At 38.0% G+C, this 23,450-nt stretch overlaps 1 protein-coding gene across 24 annotated transcripts in view; it reads right to left on the reverse strand.

Moving 5' to 3' along the window:
• The window catches only part of TBC1D5 (TBC1 domain family member 5), a 559,964-nt gene that overhangs the window by 402,686 nt on the left and 133,828 nt on the right, over positions 1-23,450 (reverse strand). For 22 of the 24 annotated variants that reach the window (XR_011487445.1, XM_070467024.1, XM_070467039.1 and 19 more), the window contains one exon: positions 17,522-17,723. The exons of 1 other annotated variant lie outside the window; for it this stretch is intronic. The gene's annotated coding sequence lies outside the window, so the exon portion shown is untranslated. Of the gene's footprint in view, positions 1-12,759; positions 12,886-17,521; positions 17,724-23,450 lie in introns of all 24 variants that reach the window. One more of the 24 variants, XM_070467028.1, reaches the window with a different exon arrangement.

Genomic DNA, 23,450 nt, shown 5'->3' on the forward strand with positions numbered 1-23,450 from the left:
GCATGTGTCTTTGTAAAAGTGAATAAGGAGGAGAGAAAGCAAAGCAGATTCTGTATTTTCCACATTTAATTTTTATCTACAGTTGGCAGTTTCTCCATTATCAAAAAGTGAGAGTTAGATCTGCTGATATGCGTACACTGAAAACCTAGAAAAATTCACAATGATCTTGGCAAAAAAAAAAAAAGAAAGAAAGTTAGATTCTCTTTACATCATCCACTTTAAAAAGGAGAACACTATAAAATGACATATTTAAAAGTTAGCTGAGTACCTGCCATAGAGTAAATAGTCAATAAATACTTGCTGATAAGATGAACAGGTGAATTCAAATCGATTCTACTCCGAAGGTTGATGACAATTTAGAGATTACGAATAGAGCATTGTCCTTTCACCTTTTCCTGGCACTCCCAAACTACTTCTTCACTTAAAATTTTAATGCAATGAAAATACTAAAGAAAAACCATCCTTAAGTATTACTCAAAATATGCCACTAACATAAAACCTCACAGAGACAATAATTGTTTTGCTTAACCTAGAAAAGCTACTAGGACAGACATGGAGGATGGGGAATGGCCCTCACTAACAGTTTCCAAAGGAACACAAGTGTGTCAGAAAGAGATACCTGGGGTCTTCAAAAAAACAAACTTGTGCTTACAGTGGGAAAGTCACTGCAACCGGTTTAAGTCAACCACCTAAACAGAGAAGTAAAGGCATAGATGACAAAGTGGCAGCCTACTGGAGAAATGTCCATGAGACACCCAAGGAAGGGACGACAAGTGAAACACGTTAAATAATGAAGTTATTTAACAGGGACTCAGCCAGGAAGACTGCGAAGGAGCAGACTGTGAGACACTACAGAAAGAACCCCCTGAAGGCCCTCCTCAGAGGTATTAGCCCATTTAGTATTGAGTGGACCAAGCACAAATAACGCTTACATGTCACATGTCAGGCCATGATACAGTGTGGGCACATACCAACGAGAAAGGAGAGAGAACTTTCATTTTCGCTTGAAGGGAAATGCAGTAATATAAACCCTGCCTTTAGAAGGAATAAGAATAAAGTTATAAGAAACCAACATCATCTTATTTCTAATTGTTATTTCTGTAATAGTGCGTGCTCCCACAGAGCACTAACTAACCAACATTAAACCAAATACACTGGCTCTCAGTCCATATACCCTCGGAAGACGAGCAACTGCATGGACACAAAGGACACGCCAGTCGACTGACCAAGGAACTTGTTCCAAGTGTTTGGAAAAGGCAGGGTCTGTAAGAATAGGAATTAGTTATCTAAACTGAAGTTCAGGTCAGTCGCTCATTTCCGTCCTTTATTGAGCCCATCTTTGCATAAAATGTTCCCTTGGTATTTCTGATTTTCTTGAAGAGATCTCTAGTCTTTCCCATTCTGTTGTTTTCCTCTATTTCTTTGCACTGATCACTGAGATAGGCTTTCTTATCTCTCCTTGCGATTCTTTGGAACTCTGCATTCAAATGGGTATATCTTTCCTTCTCCCCTTTGCTTTTTGCTTCCCTTCTTCTCACAGCTATTTGTAAGCCTCCTCAGACAGCCTCATTTTGCTTTTTTGCATTTCTTTTTCTTGAGTATGGTCTTGATTCCTATCTCCTGTACAATGTCACAAACCTCCGTCCATAGTTTATCAGGCACTCTGTCTATCAGATCTAGTCCCTTAAATCTATTTCTCACTTCCACTGTATAGTCATAAGAGATTTGATTTAGGCCATACCTGAATGGTCTAGTGGTTTTCTCCACTTTCTTCAATTTCAGTCTGAAGGTGGCAATAAGGAGTTCATCATCTGAGCTACAGTCAGCTCCCAGTCTTGTTTTGCTGACTGTATTGTGCCTCTCCATCTTTGGCTGCAAAGAATTATAACCAATCTGATTTTGGTGTCGACTATCTGGAGATGTCCATGTGTAGAGTCTTCTCTTATGTTGTTGGCAGAGGGTGTTTGCTATGACCAGTGCATTCTCTTGGCAGGACTCTATTAGCCTTTGTCCTGCTTCATTCTGTACTCCAAGGCCAAATTTGGCTGTTATTACAGGTGTTCCTTCACTTCCTACTTTTGCATTCCAGTCCCCTATAATGAAAAGGACATGTTTTTTGGGTGTTGGTTCTAGAAGGTCTTGTAGGTCTTCATAGAACTGTCCAACTTCAGCTTCTTCAGTGTTACTGGTTGGGGCATAGACTTGGATTACCGTGATATTGAATGGTTTGCCTTGGAAACGAACAGAGATCATTCTGTTCTTGAGATTGCATCCAAGACTGCATTTCGGACTCTTTTGTTGAGTATGATGGCTACTCCATTTTTCTAGGGAATTCCTGCCCACAGTAGTAGATATAATGGCCATTTGAGTTAAATTGACCCATTCCAGTCCATTTTAGTTCGCTGATTCCTAGAATGACGATGTTCACTCTTGCCATCTCCTGTTTGACCACTTCCAATTTGCCTTGATTCATGGACCTAATATTCCAGGTTCCTATGCAATATTGCTCTTTACAGCATCGGACCTTGCTTCTATCACCAGTCACATCCACAACTGGGTGTTGTTTTTCCTTTGGCTCCATCCCTTCATTCTTTCTGGAGTCATTTCTCCACTGATCTCCAGTAGCATATTGGGCATCTACTGACCTGAGGAGTTCATCTTTCAGTGTCCTATCTTTTTGTCTTTTCATACTGTTCATATTATTCACTATATTTCATAGTATATATTTCATAATATTTCCTCAATTTCTACTGAAAACCACCGACGTACAGGTGGACCTATGCGTTTCAAACCTGCCTTGTTTATGGGTCAGCTATAACTCTGCTACCTTTCCCACCTATTATCCTTCCTAACTTAAGTTCTACTGTACTGAAAGACAGCAAGGGAGCTGTGTGAATCACGTCCCAAGACAGCATGAGCAGGCCCTGCAGCCAGAGGAGGAGTAGCCTTGCTATTAAGAACCAGGCTCTTGAGCAAGAATGAGGAAGACAGGACTTCCTGGTAGTTCAGTTGCTAAGAGTCCAAGCTCCCAAAGCAGGGACTGTTGATCTGATCCCGCATGCCTCAACTAAGACCTGGTGCCAAGTAAATAAATAAGAATATAAATTTTAAAAAAAAAGAATGAGTAGGTAGAGCAACATTCTTCTATTTCAGAAACCAATAAGAGTGATCCCGGAGATCATATTTTACCAAGAAAAAAATGCTGGACCTCTAAAGCTATCACTGTATCCTGTATTTCTCGACCTAGGCTGAGGTAACTGGAAGAGATATGAGTCATGAGGAACACAACAGACTCCTGACATTCACAGATGTTTGCATTCATGATTTCACCTGTGTTCAAGCAATCCAGAACATGAAGCAACTTGTAATTTTCCTGGTAAGTGAATTTGAACCACAAGCTGCCTACGGCTGGTGTGAGAAAGCAGTTCCACTTGTGATCTTAATGTAGCTGGTAGTTCTCTGGAATATACTCTAGAAATATCTACACATTTGAGAATTTTCAAAAGTTTCAAGACATGAATCACTCATAAATGCGTGTTGTATGTCATCATCACAGTAACATAATTTTTTTAAACCACAAAATTCCTATACTGGAAACCACCATTGATTTACATTGCCTAAATAAAAACCACAAAGGGGAAAGCTGAAAAGGCGACGCCTAAAGAAGTAGAAGGCAGCTAGACATGGTGAGCCACAAGGCTTCTGGTGTGTGACTATCCAGAAGTAACACAAAGCTCAAATAAAGATTTTCACAGATGGATCTGTGCCTGTGTATGCTTCCTTCCTTCCTATTAATGAGGATAAGCCACCCATGTGCCTATCAAAGGTAATCCCTCCACATGGATACCTTGCTTCAGCAATTCTCTACTATTTCCTCTATCACCAGTTCATTCCTCTCTAGGGCATTCTCAATATTGATGCATGCTGCTCCTCTTCTACTAAAATAAAAAATTCTCTCTTGATCATCATCCCTGTTAAGCAGCCACTTATGTTTCTCCTCCCACTCAACCCTGAACCCGCCCTGTTCACCTTGACCCCACTCCACCTTAAAACCACTCCACCTTGACCCCATTCCACCTTGACCCCACTCCACCTTAAACCCCACTCCACCTTGACCCCATTCCACCTTAACCACACTCCACCTTGACCCCATTCCACCTTGACCCCACTCCACCTTGACCCCACTCCACCTTGACCCCACTCCACCTTGACCCCACTCCACCTTGACCCCACTCCACCTTGACCCCATTCCACCTTGACCCCACTCCACCTTGACCCCACTTCACCTTGTATTTAAAAACACTACATTTTGAACCCACTCCAGTAAGACTTCTGTCCTCCACTGAAACAGCCCTTCACAAAGTCACCGTTGTCCTCCCATTGATGAATCCAACAATCAATTCACAGTTCACATATAACTACACTTCAGCACCATTTGTCACTGATGATCACTCCACTTCCTTGATAAATTTGCATCACTTGGCTTCCCTGGCTGTCAGATACTCCGAAAGCCAGAGTCTTTCTCTTACCTCACTGTTTTTCTTTCCTGGCTTCCTCCACTAATTCCTCTCCTCTAACAGCTTCATTTAAAGTGCCCAAAGTGGAGGCCTTCAACTGTCTCTAGCTGTAGCTACCAGACTGCATCAATATTACCCCTTTAAAGATACCATCTACAGCTGATGATGTTCAGGGTTTTTCTTTCCATCTTCCCCCTGAACTCTGGGACAGGATCTGTCTCCTTGACCTCTCCACTTCAATGTATAATAAACATCTCAACTTAGCATTTCCAGAACCAATCGCCTGACCTTCTCCCCCAAATATGCTCCTCTTATCACCACCCCCTTCATCATTAAATAAAACTCTTATTCAGACCAAAGACACAATTGAAGCTATGCTTCATATCTCAAATCTCAAAAGCCATAACTCAAATCCAATCCATCGGTAAGTCCTGTTGTTCAAACCACAATGCTCTCTCACTTCCAGCCTTCTGCACAGACCCTCTGCCCCTGCTCCTTTGACAGCTGCTTCTCAACCCGGAAGCATATGATTCTTTTAAACTATAAATCAGATGTTGATACTTACTTTCCAATGGCTTCCCATCTCATTCAGTATAAAAGCCACATACATATCTCTAAAGGTCCAGACTCCCAGTCACTGCTCTCCTTTGATCCCTACTAGGCAACAGTCAGAAAACTAAAATCATGGCATCTGGTCCCATCAGTTCAGTTCAGTCCAGTTCAATCACTCAGTCGTGTCTGACTCTTTGCGACCCCATGAACCACAGCACGCCAGGCCTTCCCGTCCATCACCAACTCCTGGAGGCCAACCGAACCCATGTCCATCGAGTCGGTGATGTCATCCAGCCATCTCATCCTCTGTCACCCCCTTCTCCTCCTGCCCTCAATGTTTCCCAGCACCAGAGTCTTTTCTTTTTTTTTTCTATGTATATTATTCATTTTTTTTAATTTTATTTTTTTTTTTCATTTATTTTTATTAGTTGGAGGCTAATTACAACATTGCAGTGGTTTTTGTCATACACTGAAATGAATTAGCCATGGATTTACATGTATTCCCCATCCCAGTCCCCCCTCCCACCTCCCTCTCCACCCGATCCCTCTGGGTCTTCCCAGTGCACCAGGCCGGTCTTTTCAAATGAGTCAGCTCTTCGCATCAGGTGGACAAAGGATTCGAGTTTCAGCTTCAATATCAGTCCTTCCAATGAACAGCCAGGACTAATCTCCTTTAGGATGGACTGGTTGGATCTCCTTGCAGTCCAAGGGACTCTCAAGAGTTTCTCCAACACCACAGTTCAAAAGCATCAATTCTTCTGCACTCAGCTTTCTTTATAGTTCAACTCTCCCATCCATACATGACCACTGGAAAAACCATAGGCTTGACTAGACAGACCTTTGTTGGCAAAGTCCCATCAATTCATGGCTAACAGATGGGGAAATAATGGAAACAGTGACAGATTTATTTTGGGGGAGCTCCATCACTGCAGATGGTGACTGCAGCCATGAAATTAAAAGACACTTGCCATACTAAGGAAATAAGTCCTGAATATTCGTTGGAAGGACTGATGCGGAAACTCCAATACCTTGGCCACCTGATACAAAGAACTGACTCATTTGAAAAGACCCTGATGCTGGGAAGGATTGAAGGCAGGAGGAGAAGGGGACGACAGAGGATGAGATGGTTGGATGGCATCACCGACTCAACGGACATTTAGTTTGAGTAAGCTCCAGGAGTTGGTGATGTACAGGGAGGCCTGGCATGCTGCAGTACATGAAGTGGCAAAGAGTCAGACACGACTCTGAACTGAACTGAGCATGAACTGAATTGAACTGCTCCTTGGAAGAAAAGCTATGACAAATCTATATAGCATATTAAAAAGCAGAGACATTACATTGTCAACAAAAGTCCACCTAGTCAAATCTATGGTTTTTCCAGCAGTCATGTATGGATGTGAGAGTTGGACCATGAAGAAAGTGGAGCACTGAAAAATTGATGCTTTTGAACTGTGGTGTTGGAGAAGACTCTAGAGAGTCCCTTGGACTGCAAGGAGATCTAACCAGTCCATCCTAAAGGAAATCAGTCCTGAATATTCATTGGAAAGACTGATGTTGAAGCTGAAACTCCAATACTTTGGCCACCTGATGCAAAGAGCTGACTCATTTGAAAAGACCCTGATTCTGGGAAAGATTGAGGGCAGGAGGAGAAGGGGATGACAGAGGATGAGATGGCTGGATGGCATCACTGACTCAATGGAAATGAGTCTGAGTAAACTCCGGGAGTTGGTGATGGACAGGGAGGCCTGGCATGCTGCAGTCCATGGGGTCGCAAAGAGTCGGACACGACTGAGCGACTGAGCTGAACTGAACTCTCAAGTTGCTGCAGTCATGCTGACCACTCGGTTGATTCTTGGACACATCAGTAACACTCTTGCATCAGAGCCTTCGTAGCTCTGCTTGCACTGCTTACTTCCTACCTTTACGGAAGTGTTACCTTTAGTGACACAAGTGTTACCTTCTCAGGGAGGCATTCCCTGACCATCCCATGTAATTTACACCAGTCTCCCTGTAAGATTAACTCTCTATCCTCCTCCCTTGCTGTGTTTTCCTTCACAGCCCCACTACCTAACCAGCTACATATTTTCATTATCTTATTTATCAGCCTCTCTACTCTAAAAAGCAAAAATCATTAAGAACTTTTCTCTATTTCATTTTCACTGTGATATCTCTTAAAAAACTTTTCAATGAGTAGACTGGGTTCAAATTTTCAAGAATAATGGATGTTAGAAACAAACTGAGCAAAGTCTTCAAAGTTCGGAGGAAAATTATTTTATATCTAGAAACGTATAACCAGAAAAATTGTCAATCAAATGTGAGAACCAAAAAAAAAAAAAACAAAAACCCAGTTTCTAATTTACATAATTTAGAAATTTTATCTTTTATCATTTAACTTTATGAAGATTTATTTCAATTGTAACAATAGGACACAACAAACATGAGTACTAACCCAGGAACATAATGAAAAGAAATCTGAGGACATTACTCCAACAAAAGGCCAAGGAAGTTCTGGCCCATATTAAAAGAGAAGGTCCAGGTTAAGTGATGTTATTTCTTTGGCAAGAGAGCAGGTAACCTTACAAAAAATTTATTTTGTGATTTAAAATCATACATTTAAAGCCTAAAAGTACAACTGTGGTGTTATCCATAAACGGAGATCCACAGACCAACTTCCTCTGAGCATTAAGCAGAAGGAATGGTAATTAGAAAGTCTGGTAAAAAACAAAGAACTATACACACAAGCAGGAAAAAAAAAAAAAAAGAGCCACAGTAGAAATATGAAGCAAAATATGGTATGATTTTGAGAAACTGAAGAACAGTAGACATTTTTTCTCCTGGAAAACAATTTCTACTGGTCAGTTAATCTGGGACAGGAAGCAGAATTAAGAGATACTCTGAACTGATATATAATCACTGTAAAAGAAATAATAGAGATAATCGTATCTCTACAGTGTTATTTTGCTGAAAGTCATTAATCAGTATCATGTTCCAATTTTCAAATAAGATGAAAATAACCAATACCGACAACATGTGGAAAAGCTGGAGCCTCACACACTGCTGGCGGCACTGTAAGCTGCGGCTGGCACTGTGTTAACAACTTGACGATCCCGGAAAAGTACATACAGAATCACAACATCACCAAGCAATTATACTCCTAGGTACAGACCTAACAGAACTGAAAACAGGAGCTCAGATAAGAATATGTATAGATCAGACTTCTGGACTCTGGGAGAAGGTGAGGGTGGGATGTTTCAAGATAACAGAATCGAAACATGTATACTATCTATGGTGAAACAGATCACCAGCCCAGGTTGGGTGCATGAGACAAGTGCTCGGGCCTGGTGCACTGGGAAGACCCAGACGGATCGGGTGGAGAGGGAGGTGGGAGGGGGGACCGGGATGGGGAATACATGTAAATCCATGGCTAATTCATTTCAATGTATGACAAAAACCACTGCAATGATGTAAAGTAATTAGCCTCCAACTAATAAAAATAAATGGAAAAAAAAAAAAGTATGTGCACATAAATTCACAGAGGCACTTTTCTCAAAAGCCAAAAAGTCTAAGCAAATCCTGCGAGGCTCCTTTGTCCATGGCATTCTCCAGGCAAGAGTGCGGGAGTGGGGTGCCTTCCCAACCCAAGGACTGAACCTGGACCCCCTGCACCGCAGGCAGGCTCTTTACCCCACGAGCCCCCGGGGAATTCGAGCGTACCATACATACAGGGACTATTACTCAGCTGTGAAAATGCGTAGCAGTATGGATGTATAGCTGACACAAGCTAAAACATGGATGGACCTTGAGAACAGTATGCCAGGTGAAAGAAGTCAGACATTAAAGATCACATACTATATACAATTCCACTGAAGTGAAAATCAAAATAGATAAATCCTTAGAGACAAAATCCAAATTGATGATGGAAACCGGGTACTGGGAGGAGGTCAGATTGAGCAGAAATTGTTTTTAAAAAATTTCACCTCAATAAATTATTCTACAATAAAGATGTTCTACGATAGGGTCAGCCTTCCTATTTGTGTATATCCACAGTCTTTAAAGATTTCCATAATCTTACTTCATACTGGAAGGCTGTTAGGATCAAATATTTATGATTTTGAAGCCTCTTAGGATCAAATCTCATGTTCACTAATCATTTAAGTTTCATGTTATTTTCCCCCTCCATTAAATTCAACTAAAATTTTTAAAACTATGTTTTATTTTTCAAATACTACATCTGTTCATGACTACAAGATATGGTATGGGGTTTTTAGCTTGTTTCTTTTTTATATTAATTTTTTGTTTAGTTCTACTAATATACAGTTGACCTTAATAAAACTTAAGATATTTATAGTGTATATCATGTGATTTTTAACTTTGATGTTCTCCTCTCCACTTGCTGTACATACTTTTTTTTTCCCTTTGTTTTTTACATTAATTTTTAAAAATTGCCAGGACCAATGTGAAACAGATTACCCCATTTGCCTTTATGATGTTTATACTGAAATTTTTGTGTTCAAGTCTTCAATCCATCTGGAGTTGACTTTTGCATATCATGTAAGATGGGAGGCCAATGTCATTCCTATGCCTGTGACTGTCCAATTTTCCCAATACTGTTTACTGAACAGACTATCCTTTGCCCAATCAATATTCTTAGATCCTTTGTCATAACTTAATATACCATCCAAGTGTGGTTTTATTTCTGGTTCTCACTTCTTTTACATTAGTCTATATGGCCATTTTTATGCTAATACCGTGCTGTTTAGATTATTACATCTTTGTAATAAACTCTAAAATCATGAAGTGTGGTGCTTTCAGCTTTGTTCTTTCTCAAGAGTGCTTTGTCTATTTAAGGTATTTTGTGGATACATACAAACTTTAGGATTGCTTTCCTACTTTGTGAAAAATTCCAGCTGAGTCCTGATACAGAATTCACTGAATCTATAGACTGTTCTGCATGCTATGAACATTTTAGCAGCATAATTCTTCCCTTCCATATGTAGAGAATATTTTTCCATTTCTTTGTGTACACTTCAGCTTATTTCATTAATGTCTTATAACCATCAGTATCCGTTTCTTTCAACTCCTTGGTAAAATTTATTCCTGAGCTTTATCCTTTTTGATGCAACTGTAAATGGGACTACATCCTTAATTCCTCTGATAGTTCACGTAGTTGTTGTTGTACTTCAGCCGCTAAGTTGTGTCCAGCCCTTTGTGACCCCATGGATTACAGCACGTCAGTCTTCCCTGTGCTTCACTATCTAAGGAATTTGCTCGAACTCATGTCCATTGAGTTGGTGATGCCATCCAACCATCTCATCTCTCATGGTCTGTCACTCACTTCTCCTCATGTCCTCAATCTTTCCCAGCATCAGAGTCTTTTCCAAAGAGTCAGTTCTTCACAACAGGTGGCCAAAGTATTGGAGCTTCAGCTTCAGCATCAGTCCTTCCAATGGACATTCAAGGTTGATTCCCTTTAGGATTGACTGGTTTGATCTCCTTGCTGTCCAAGGGACTCTCAAAACTCTTCTTTAGCACCAACAGTTCAAAAGCATCAATTCTTCAACACCCAGCGTTTTTATGGTCCAATTCTCACATATGTACATAACTGCTGAAAAAAAACACAGCTTTAACTAGATGGCTCTTTGTCAGTAAAGTGATGTCCATTTTTAATACAGTATCTAGGTTTGTCATAGCTTTTCTTCCAAGTAGCAAGCATCTTTTAATCTCATGGCTGTAGTCACCTTCGGCAGTGATTTTGGAGCCCAAAAAAATAACATCTGTCACTGTTTCCACTTTTTCTCCATTTATTTGCCATCAAGTGATGGGACCAATGCCATGATCTTATTTTTTAAAATGTTGAGCTTTAAGCCAGCTTTTTCACCCTCCTCTCTTACCTTCACCAAGAGGCTCTTCAGTTCCTCTTCACTTTAAGCCATTTGAGTGGTATCACCTGAATATCTGAGGTTGTTGATATTTCTCCTGTCAACCTTGATTCCAGCTTGTGATTCACCCAGCCAGGCATTTCACTTGGTATACTATGCATATTAAGTAAGTAAGGTGACAATATACAGTTTTAACATACTCCTTTCCCAGTTTTGAGCCAGTTCATTGTTCCAGGTAGTTCTAACTGATGTTGATTGATCTGCATACAGGTTTCTCAGAAGACAGGTAAAGTGGTCTGGTATTACAATCTCTTTAAGCATTTTCCAGTTTGTTGTGATCTACACAGTCAAAGACTTTAGAGTAGTCAATAAAGCAGAAGTAGATGTTTTTTTCTGGAATTCCCTTGTCTTTTTCTATGACCCACTGGATGTTGGATATTTGATCTCTGGTTCCTCTGCCTTTTTTAAACCCAGCTTGAACATCTGGAAGTTTTCAGTTCACATACTGCTGAAACCTAGATTGAAAGATTTTGAGCATTACCTTGCCAGCATGTGAAATGAGTGTGATTGGACAGTAGTTCTTCTTAGTATCTTCTGCTTCTGTTAGGTCCTTGCCATTTCTGTCGTTTTTTTGTACCCATCTTTGCATGAAATGTTCCTTTGGTATGTCTAGCTTTCCTGAAGAGATCTCTAGTCTTTCCCATTCTATTGTTTTCCTCTATTTCTTCACACCATTCTCTTAAGAAAGCTTTCTTATCTCTGCTTGCTATTCTCCAGAACTCTGCATTCAGTTAGGTGTATCTTTCCCTCTCTCCTTGCCTTTCATCTCTTCTTACTCACCGATTAGTATTTGTGTAAAGCCTCCACTTGCCTTACTGCGTTTCTTTTTCTTTGGGATGGTTTTTGTCGCTGCTTCCTGTACAATGTTGTGAACATCCATCCGTAACTCTTCAGACACTGTGTCTACCAGATCGAATTCGTTGAATCTGCTCATCACCTCCACTGTATAACTATTAGTGTACAGAAATGCAACTGATTTTTGTATATTGATTTTGTACCCTGCACCTTTAATGAATTTATTAATTCTAACAGGTTTTTTCTGGTAGTGTTTTCAACATATAATATCATACCTCCGCAAATAAAAAGTTCTATTCCTTTCTGATCTGAATACTTTTTATTTCTTGTTCTTGATTTCTCTGGCTAGAACTTCCAGTATTATGTCAAACAAAATTGGTGAGACTGTTCTTTTTTAATATGAGTAACACCATCTTTTTCTCATGGTTACCATTACAAAAACAACTGGGATATACAGCCCAAGTAAAGAATACTCAGTTTCTTGGGGACAGGGGTGGTGGGGTGGGCAGGGGAGGCAGGAAGCTTGGGCGTTCTTATCATCCACCTGATCTTAGGAAAAAGGCTTTCAGCTTTTCACTATTAAGTATGACGTTAGCTATGGTTGTTCATATGTGGTCTTTATTGTGTTTATTAAGTTGCCACCATGCCCTGTTTCTTGAGAGCTCACACCATGAATTGGAGAATGCAATGCCAACTCACTCCGGTACTCTTGCCTAAAAAATCCCATGGACAGAGGAGCCTGGTGGGCTGCAGGCCACGGGGTTGCTAAGAGTCGGACACGACAGAGAGACTTTACTTTCACTTTTCACTTTCATGCATTAGAGGAGGAAATGGCAACCCACTCCAGTGTTCTTGCCTGGAGAATCCCAGGGACAGGGGAGCCTAGCGGGCTGCCATCTATGGAGTCGCACAGAGTCGGACACGACTGAAGCGACTCAGCAGGAGCAGCAGCGTACCATGAATGGATGCTAAATTCTGTCAAATGCTCCTTCTGCATCGAGATGATCGTATGATTTTCATCCTTCGTTTTATCAATGCAGTATATCACACTGATTTCAGGATGCTGAACCACACTTACATCCCTGCAAAAAGAGAAAAATCCCACTTGATTCTGTTGTATAAGCTTAATGTACTACTGAATTTGGTTGAATACAGTTTGTTGAGGATTTCTGCATCTGCGTTCATCAGAGCTACTGGCTTGTAACTTTTTTGTAGTGTCCACGCCTAGTTTTGGTCTCAGGGTAATGCTTACCTGATAAAACAGAAATACGCCCTCCTCTTACGTTTTCTGAGAAAGTCTGAGATGGTTTGACATCAATTCTACTTTGAACGTTTGGCAGAATTCATCAGTGAAGCCATCTGTGCCAGAACATGGCTAGGACTTTCCTGATTCTATCAGATTATTCAGATTCTCTCTTTCTTCAATATGATAGGTTGCATATTTCTAGAAACTTAACCACTTCTTCTAGTTTGTCCAGTTTGTTGATGAATAATTATTCATAGTAGCTTCTTATGAACTGTATCTCAGTGCTGTTGGTTTTCCCCCACCTTGGTACACCCAGCTTAAGATTTCTCTACTTCATCTTTTAAAAAATAAAACTTTGTTTCATTGATATTTTCTGTTGTTATTTTAATTTCTATCTCATTTATTTGTGCTTTTTGTTTTTCCCATTATTCAACTAATTTTGTGTTTAGTTTGTTCTTTTCTGTTCCTGACATGTAATTTGAGTTATTTATTTGGCCTTTCTTTTCTTTTTCTTCTCTGTGTGCAGCTTTTTTTTTTCCTTCTTACTAAATGATTTTAATTCTACCATGCTCGACAACTGTCAAACACTTCACACACACAATTCCACAGACTTCTGTGATATTCCTTTTCCCCACTCTACTGCCGTTCCCCACTTCCGTCTCCCAGCTGGTAAATACAAATTTGTTCTCTACATATGGAAGACTGGTCCGGTTTTGTTTCAGTCACTGATCTGTTGTATTTTTTAAATTCCACATATAAGTGATATTATACAGTGTATGTCTTTCTCTGACTTACTTCACTTAGAATAATGCCCTCCAAGTTCACCTGTGCTGCTCCAGATGGAATATTTCATCATTTGCCAATGGCTGAGTAGCATTCCAGTGTGTGTGTGTACACACAAACTATCTTCTTTACAAACCATCTGTTTATAGCAACGTAGGTTACTTCCACACACTGGCGATTTTAAATACTGTCGCCATGAACACTGGGGTGCAGGTATCCTTTTGACAGTGTTTTTGTTTTTCCAAATATATACCCAGGAGTAGAACTGCTGAACCATGTGCTAGTCATTTTTTTTTTTCAATTTTTGAGAAACTTCCAAATTGTTTTTCACAGTGGTTGCACATATGTCCATTCTAATCAACAGTGTACAAAGGTTTTCTTTCCTTCCACATCCTCGCCAACATTTGTTATTTGTGTTCTTTTCGATGATAGCCATTCGAACCAGTGTGAGGCGGTATCTCATCACAGTGGTATCACCACTGAGGTGATATCTCAAACAAATGCAAATGCTTTGACCCTTATCTCCCAGATTATTAGTGACGCAGAGCATCTTTTCATGTGCCTACTGGTCATCTTCATTTCCTCTTTAGAAAAATGTATTCAGTTTATCTGCCCATTTTTTGATCATTCTTTCGTATGTTGAGTTAAATGAACTATTTATACATGCTGAATATTAACCCCTTATTGGTCACATCATTTGCAAATATCTCTTCCCAGTCAGTAGGCCGTATTTTTCTCCTATTGATGGCTTCCTTTGCTGCACAAAACCTTTTAAATTTAATTAGGTCCTATTTGTGTATTGTTGTTTTTCTTTCTTTTGCTTTAGGAGATGAATCCAAAAACTACTGCTGTGATTTATTTCAGAGAGTGTTCTGCCTCTAGGAGCTTTATAATATCTGGTCTTACATTAGGTCTTTATAGTCTATTTTTAGTTTATTTTTCTTTGTTGTGTTAGAGAATACTGCAATTTCATTCTCTGACATGTATCTGCCCAGTGTTCCCAGCACTACTTATTGAAGAGGTTGCCTTTTCTCCATTGTGTATTTGTGCCTCCCTTGTCACAGATTAGCTGAACCATAAGCATGTGGTTTACTTCTGGGCTCTCTGTTATATTCCACTGACATATGTACCTTTTTAAATTATCATAGCTTCGTAGTGTGGTCTGAAATCAGGACACCTGATTCCTCCAGCTCTTTTCTTGTATGTCAAATTTGCTTTGTCTATTTGAGGTCTTTGGTGTTTTCATGCCAAATTTTAAATTATTTATTCCAGTTCTGTGAAAAAGTCCATTGGTATCTTGACAGGGACTGCACTGAATATGGAGATTGCCTTAGTAATGGTAGTAATAGTCAATTTAACAACATTAATTCTTGAATTCAAAAACATATTTTTCCATCTGTTTGTGCTAAAAATTTCCTTCATTGGTATCTTACAGTTTTCTGAGTACAAGTTTTTTATCTCCTTACTGAGGTTTGTTCCTAAGTATTGTACTCTTTTTGATGAGATGGTAAATGGAACTGTTTCCTTAATTTCTCTCTCTAATAATTCATTGCTAGCATATAGAAATGCAAGAGATTTCTGTATATCAATTTTGTATCCTGCAAATTTACTGAATTCACTGATGAGTTCCAGTAGTTTCCTGGTGGCATCTTTAGGATTTCCTATGTATAGTGTCATGTTACCTGCAAACAGTGACAGTCTTACTTCTTCCTTTCTAATATGGATTTCTTTTCTTTTTCTTCTCTGATTGCTGAGGCTAGGACTTCCAAAACTGAGCTGAATAAAACTGAAGACAGAGGACACCCTTGAGATTTCCTTTCTTAATATAGGTGCTTATTGCTATAAACTTTCCTCTTAGAACTGCTTTAGCTTTTAATACATTGGATTGAACATAATTTTTATCTTTTTACTTTTCTGTATATACTAAACTTTCTAAAACATATATCACATTTTTAATTTTTAACCATTTGTAATTTGTGAAAAGGATAAAAATGTTAAATAAAATCAGAAGGAACACTAGAATAAACCACTTTGGGGGGAAAAAATCTATTATTCTAAGCTGATATAAATGACTTTGGAAGTTTAAAATAGTTTAAAGCAAGAATGATGAGAGCATCGGCATGCATAATTTACATAGATAGAATGAAAAAGAATAGAATGTTTAAAAATACCTTACTATAAAGGAATGATTCTATTAAAGATTTTCTTCCATTTATATTTTGAAATATGACCACTGATGTCAGTGTTCTTACTGCAAAAGAACCAATAAGTGCTCCAATATTTTTCAGTAGTTACACAGTTCTTTCCCCAAGTCATCAATACTTGTAATGAATCAAAAGAAATGAGAAGCATAGGGAAGACGACAGAAAAGCAGCTGGATTGAGACAGAAAGCCTCATTCCATTTATTTTCCCTACAAGTCAGTCATAAAGTGATCTACAGTAGGACTTTTTGAAATTGCAAAAGTGATCCATCATTGGATAGGGAAATAAATGTATTTATGGGTATCAGTATATATTAAATGAAGTATGCAAAAAAAAATGTAATAAAATAGAACACAGTATATATTCAAGGTAGCCAAGGCAGAATTGTTTCAACTTTTGTTAGCTTCATTTGTGCATTTATGCCTGTGGAAAATGTCTCATAAACACAAAAGGTATTTCTTACTAAGGGTTGTGGTAAAAAAAAAAAAAAATGTGAATGCTACCTATTTGATATACCTTCATCTCTAAGGTCAATCATTCTAAGTTTGCAATGCCTTCAACAAACTTAATGAACATCGGAATGCAGGTAGGTAGGAAGGTAGGAAAGAAATAAAGAAAAAAGGTGAAGAAAAAGAAAAAGAGATAAGAATACAAAAAGTATTCAGTAAGAAAAGGGCTGAAAGTATTCCGGTGGGAAAATATTTTTAAAGACCAATGCAAGTTTAATTAAGAGAGAAGGAAAACAATGAAGAAAAAGAAAAGACCGGAAGTTGGTGGGTCAATAGATAAGTGGAAAGAAATTGTCAAGGAACTCTGTGTTACAGCGTAACATTATTCCCTGAAGGAGTCTGCAATCCAAACCTGGTAGAAGTGTATAAACACATACATACACATATACACACACATGGAGAAGGAAATGGCAACCCATTCCAGTATTCTTGCCTGGAGAATTCAGTGGACAGGGGAGCCCGGTGGGCTACGGTCCATGGGGCTGCAAAGAGTCAGACACGACTAAGCACACAGCACATACACATACATACACATCAACACACAGTTTCTGTACACAAATCTATAGAACAGATTATAGTAACTATAATAAGGGTATTATTATGAAACGAATGTTTATCATTCCCCAAAACTAAACCTTAATTCCCAGCATAATGGTATAGAAGTGAGGCCTGTGTGAGGTGATTAGGTCATGGGAGTGGAGCCCTCATAAATGAGACTGGTGCCCTTATAAACAGAGACCCTTGAGAACTCTTATCCTTTCACCACGTAAAGACACAGCAAGAAAGCGTCCATCTATGAACCAGCATATGGATCCTCACCAGACACCAAATTTGCTAGCGTCTTGAACGACATCCCAGTCTCCAAAACAGTGAAAAACAAATTTCTGTGATTTATAAGTCACACAATCTATGAGACTAAGACAGATGTTAATAGCACTGAATTTAAAACGTACGTTTTGAAATGAACATACACTTACCTTTCAGGAAAACTTTATTGATCCACAAATCTAACTGACACTTGCAAATGCATGCTCCTGTTATGGCCCACAGATGATGTCAGGCTCTGTACAATAGAATTCTCCAAAAAAAGTCTTGGTTGGCCAACAGGAAGTAAACAGTCAAGAAACAGAGATCAGCTAAGCTCCACCTCAGCTGAGCTTCAGGAAAAACAGCAAATACCTAGAATAATAAAGAAATAAAATAGCTTCAAGTATTCCTCTCCCTAAGCAAAGGACCCCTAAATCAAAGTCATCAATGCAAAAAGCTGAAAAAACTTATGCCATATTTTTGGCTCTTAGGAGACAAATGTTAGCTTACACATTAATCACCCTTTCCATCATCTAAAATAGAAGAAAGAAACTCACTATAATGCTCACAATAAAAAGCATTATAATACCAAAAAAAAAAAAAACCTAAAATACCTCAATATAAAATACATCACCTGTTTACTTTGTTTCACTGACATGAAGTATTCAAATAAGAAATGCACTACTCTAATACATAATAAAATAATAAGTATTAAAATCACATAAAATAAAAAATGGAAATCTGACATTTTAAAACAAATGTGAAAAAACTCCACTGAATATAATTCCAAAGTACTAATAAAATGCAAAATTAGAATACAGTTGTATCAGTGTGGCAAGTAAATATTATTTGTGAATTAAAAATTAACTTCCATAGCCTTTTTGCCTACAGAAAAACATTTATCATCTTTAATAATATACTTCAATACACTTTCACAAATCCTATCTGACAGAGACACATCTCTACATAAAAATCTTCAAGAATAACAACAGAATTCCTTAAATATCTACCTAATTTAAGTAAAGAACCTCTAAAGGATAATAAATTACTAAACAATATGATCATTCTATTCTAGATTTCATTCTGTATTCGCTTACTCCCAATAACCTGTTAGTTTATTGGTGACTCAGCATATGCGCAAAAAGACAATACTTAGGCAATATGGAGTAAAATATAAATCAAAAACATGGAGTTGAAAAGCATTATGATAAGAAGTATATCTGAAACCTCTGGGATCAAAAGAAATTAATTACTTAGAACATATTTTAACATCATATGCTACTAAAACCAAATAACAAAGTATGATTTCTAAAGACTACAAATGAATGTAGCATTGATCTTGAGATAGATTTACAGAAACTGTTTCATGCTCCTGTAACTGAATATAATTCATGTTTTGTTTGCTTGTTAGATAAAGAAAATGATTTATTACATTCTAATAGAGCATTTCCTTATTTTAACTTTCAATCTTATCTGAAAAGTTACAAATAATATGTTTCTGAGTTATATAATCTATGAGCGGAAAACACTCAGATAACCAGAGCAGCTCCTTGGACAGCAATCTAGTCATGTGGTTTTTCTGTATGGTTGAACTAAAAACTGCCACACCACTAAAACAAAGCATGCATCTACTTCGCAGCTTTCCCTTGTAAAAATACAGACTATTTTTATATTATGGATGTTTCTTTAGAGTAAAGACATTCAAGGATCTATCAATTATTCCAACATAGGTGTATTTGATGAATGTATGTTTATGTAACACTTAGTACAGACTGTCATCCTACTGTGTCAACACTACTCAGAGAATGATGGCTATTTCTTCAGAAAGTATGACTGTAAACAAAGAAAAAGTAACATTACAATCAGTGTCCTCAAAAGTTTTGATTTGTTTTATTCCTAAATACGTATTTTACACTACGATCAATTTTACATTTCCTACACTGCTTGGGATTTCAGACAGGACATATCCATTAAAAGATTTCACTGACATACTATCAAAGAAACCAGGAGAAAGACTACAGGGAAGACCAGGGAGCACGGATGGTTAGCTTACAGGAAGAGTGTATATTATGCCTAGACTTGTTCCGCAAACCACAGGCAGGAGGAATGTTTACCACAGTCTCACTGAAAGGATATACCAGTTTTTCTTCCAGTTATTCTCTATGGAATTGCATAAACATTGAGAAATCTAGAAATAGACATACACATGCACATGTAAAAATTATTGTCAGTGTATAAGTTACTGCTGCCCTGGGACTGCAATAATTTATGTAACATCTGTTTTCATATTTTTCTAATTTTTTTCCTAATTAACATGCATATTTAACGCATAAATGCTCAGACCACCTCTTTTTTTCTGCTGACTGCGCCTCTTTATTTTTGAAGTTGTGCACTCCTAGGGAGAATTCAGGATAGATGGAAACCAAAATCTTATTGAAAGCACTAATTTCACAATGTAAACAACAGTACTAAACCAATTTTCAAGAAAAGACTGCAGCTTTAAGAGTTTTCACAAGAACATTTCAATCTGCTAACAATAGTCCTACAGTAAATTAACATCAAAATACCAAAAAGTAACACAAAAGCACTATTCCGATAATATATTAATCTTCTTCATTCTTTTTTCTAGATTTTATAAGGGCAAAAAAAAAAACTTTTATAACTCCTATAGTTTCTTGTCTTGGTAAATTTTGGTAGCATTTAAAAGTTTCATGCCTTAGGCAAATAACATAAATACATTCCATTTATTTACCCCATAAATAAATACATCTCTTCCATTGCAAGGGCAGAGCCGACATCTTAAAGCCGTCAGCAGAGACTTCAGCAGTGGCTCTCAAACTTCAGTATCTATAAAAACCTAAGAAGTTTCTTAAAATGGAGATCCCAAAGCAGACCATCCCAAAGATATGGATACAACAGTGGAAGAGATGACTTAAAGCTTTCTCAAATGTATCAACCAATAACAACTACTCCCCATTTTTCAGGCACACAATCTTTAAATTATTTGCTGAATATATATAACACTTCATCTAGTCCACTTAAACTATACTCGACTTAATATAAAGATTTTAAATGTGTTTCTGAACTACTTACTACTATCAAGGTTCCTTTTCAACAGAAAGAGAGGTAACCGAACAAAAGCAGTTTTAACTATACATAAAATGTCTCTACAAATTTGATTTTCCTTAACACAAATTTTAGTCTTAAACTAAATCATTTAGGAATTTCCATGTCAAAAGACATAGCAATGTTTAAGGGAGATGAATGGTTCATAAGGAAACTACTGTTGCATAAGTTAACTGACTAAATAAAGTATATTGTTGACAAGTAAAAAAAAAGTCAAAAATATGTAAAAGCTCCTAATACAATAACAGTTATCAAAAAAAAAAAAGTAAGAGCTTACATCTAAGTCTCAGTGATACAAATGGACGCTAAACATACACTGGTACCCAAGCGGCACTCAAGACAGAAAACATCTACTGTGCTTCCAGGTCCTTCAGATCGCTCGGAAAAATTAAAGTGTGCCCATCTTCCTTCTACAGGAACCCCCAGTCACTATGCCAGTTGCACTCAGGTTACTGTCCCAGCAGCCCCACTAACCTGACGGACTGGAAGGGCTGCCTACACAGCATTCCTGAGGCTTAAAGACTCTAAAAAATTCTAATGCTCCAAACTTGCACCCAAGATTAATGGGAATATAATTTTTTTAATTTTGAAGTTTGAAGATAGATGTTATTCTTTCAAGGTTTCTGTGTGAGGTTAAATATGAGCAGTTTAAAGTTTATTACATACTGTCTCCTTGTATTCATCTGAACCAAAGAAAACGTCCACTCAGGCTTGTTTAACTACATGACTTACATTAGGAAGTTGTTTGAAAACATAGTGACAATAACATCAATATTCTAATTATATTGATTAATTATATTGATTCTAATTCTATTGATATTTATATGGAGTATCTCATTTAATGCCACCTTACCTGCAGCCATGAAATTAAAAGACAAATGCTTCTTGGCAAGAATGCTATAACAAACCTAGGCAGTGTATTAAAAAGCAAAGACATCACTTATTTGCCAACAAAGGTACATATAGTCAAGGCTATGGTCTTTCTAGTTGTCATGCACAGATGTGAGAGCCGGACAATAAAGAAGACGGAGTGCCAAAGAACTGATGCCTTTTAACTGTGGTGCTCGAGAAGACTCTTGAGAGCCCCATGGAAAGCAGGGAGGTCAAACCAGTCAATCTTAAAGGAAATCAACCCTGAATACTCTTTGGGAAGACTGATGCTCAAGCTGAAGCTCCAATACTTTGGCCACCTGATGCCAACAGCTAACTCATTGGAAAAGACCCTGATGCTGGGAAAGAACGGGGGCAGGAGAAGAGGGTGTCGGAGGATGAGATGGTTGGATGGCATCACTGAGTCAACAGACATGAACTCGGGCAAACTGCAGGAGATGGTGAAGGACAGGGAAGCCTGGTGCAGTCCATGGGATTGCAAAAGGTTGAACACAACTTGGCAACTGAACAACAACCAAACCCGCAGCCTACCTTACACCAAAAACAAACAAACAAGCAAACACAGCTAGTAAGAACTTAAGGGAACTAATTTGCCCAAGAAATCTGAGCCCAGAGGCCATACGGTCTTAGCCACGGTTTCATGCCGCTTCAATTCAAAGCAACTATAAGTGTGATACACCTGATCATTACTTACTCTGCTTATAACTTCCCTTAGTTTTACAAGCCTTTATATAGGCAATGATCCCTAAAGCACTGACACAATCTAAATCCGTTTCTTTGATTTTTAGGGTAAATGAAATACTTCCAAGTTGTCCTGATTATAAAACATATCTTCATTTACAAAATCACTCTTCATCTCAGAACTTTTATAATAGCATATGACGTTTCTGTTGCTGTTGTTTAGCTGCTAACTCGGGTCTGACTCTTGCAATCCCCTGGACTGTATATTTTCTCTCAAATAGTCAGGCTCATTTTTCACAAATAGTTGGTACCAAGTTAGACCCCACACAAACTTAAGCTCCAGGCAAAACAGACACTAATGCATGTATAATTAAAGATGAGAAAACATCTTATGATTTGAGTATTATACCTTCTTATTTTTCTCTTGATGGCAACGTAAGCTCTCTTATCTGTATCCTGATCCATTTAGGGTCAAACTTGGATATCAAGTTCAAATTAGCTTACAAATAAGAAACAGATCAGTCTCAATCACCGTAAATAAACCAAAAGAAGTTGAGTCATTTCTGAGAGCTGCTTTCTGAGAGGTCCGTTTCCATCTCAGGAGACCAGTCTAAATCCCCAAGATGAGTTAGAAAATTCCCAGAACTGTGGTTACCATAAAAAAAGGAGGCAGATTCAACCTGATTCAAAAAGATGAAAAATTCACGTAAGCATATGTTAGTTTTTGTGCACTCCTCACAGCAGACATGAGGCATGGGAGTTTTCAAAGAAGATATCCTTCATAGTACAATAAGGATACAAACATACTTTATTCCCTTCTTTGAAGTATGTTCCTGTAGTTAAGATGAAAATAAGATTTCTAAAGAAATTATTTTAGATTACACAGAGTCCAACTTTAAGCATCATCCATAATTTTATTCTGTGTTCTAAATTCTCAGTTCCAGACTTATTAAATTATTCCACATCTCATTAACTACTACTCCTTATGTTATTCCATTTGTTTCAGAGTTCCTTTTTTAATCTATTGCCTTTTTGTAACATCACCTGCCTGACACCTTTTATTCAATAAAACTCTTAATATATTTTGTTCAAACTGTAGAGAGAAAAACTCAAACCATAGTTGACTACACTGGAGGAAAGCCTATGAAAAGCAGTCACTGTCCCAAGTTATTGCAGAATTCTGAGGAAGCTTCAGTTTTCAGAAAACAGAAATGCACAACACGGATTAAACCAGAAGAAATCAGGTAAGTCAGCTCTCCAAGGAACTCAATTATTTAACACACGTATGTTTTCTGCATTGTGCTCAAGACTTTGTCATCACTTACTTTACTAGCAAACTATTGTTCCTTTGTTGGCCTCCCTGCCTATAAGCGCCTTCTCAAACAAAAAGAAAAGAAGCCT

The sequence above is a fragment of the Odocoileus virginianus genome, chromosome 4 (assembly GCF_023699985.2).
Source record: "Odocoileus virginianus isolate 20LAN1187 ecotype Illinois chromosome 4, Ovbor_1.2, whole genome shotgun sequence".
In the NCBI taxonomy this organism is placed as follows: Eukaryota; Metazoa; Chordata; class Mammalia; order Artiodactyla; family Cervidae; genus Odocoileus; species Odocoileus virginianus.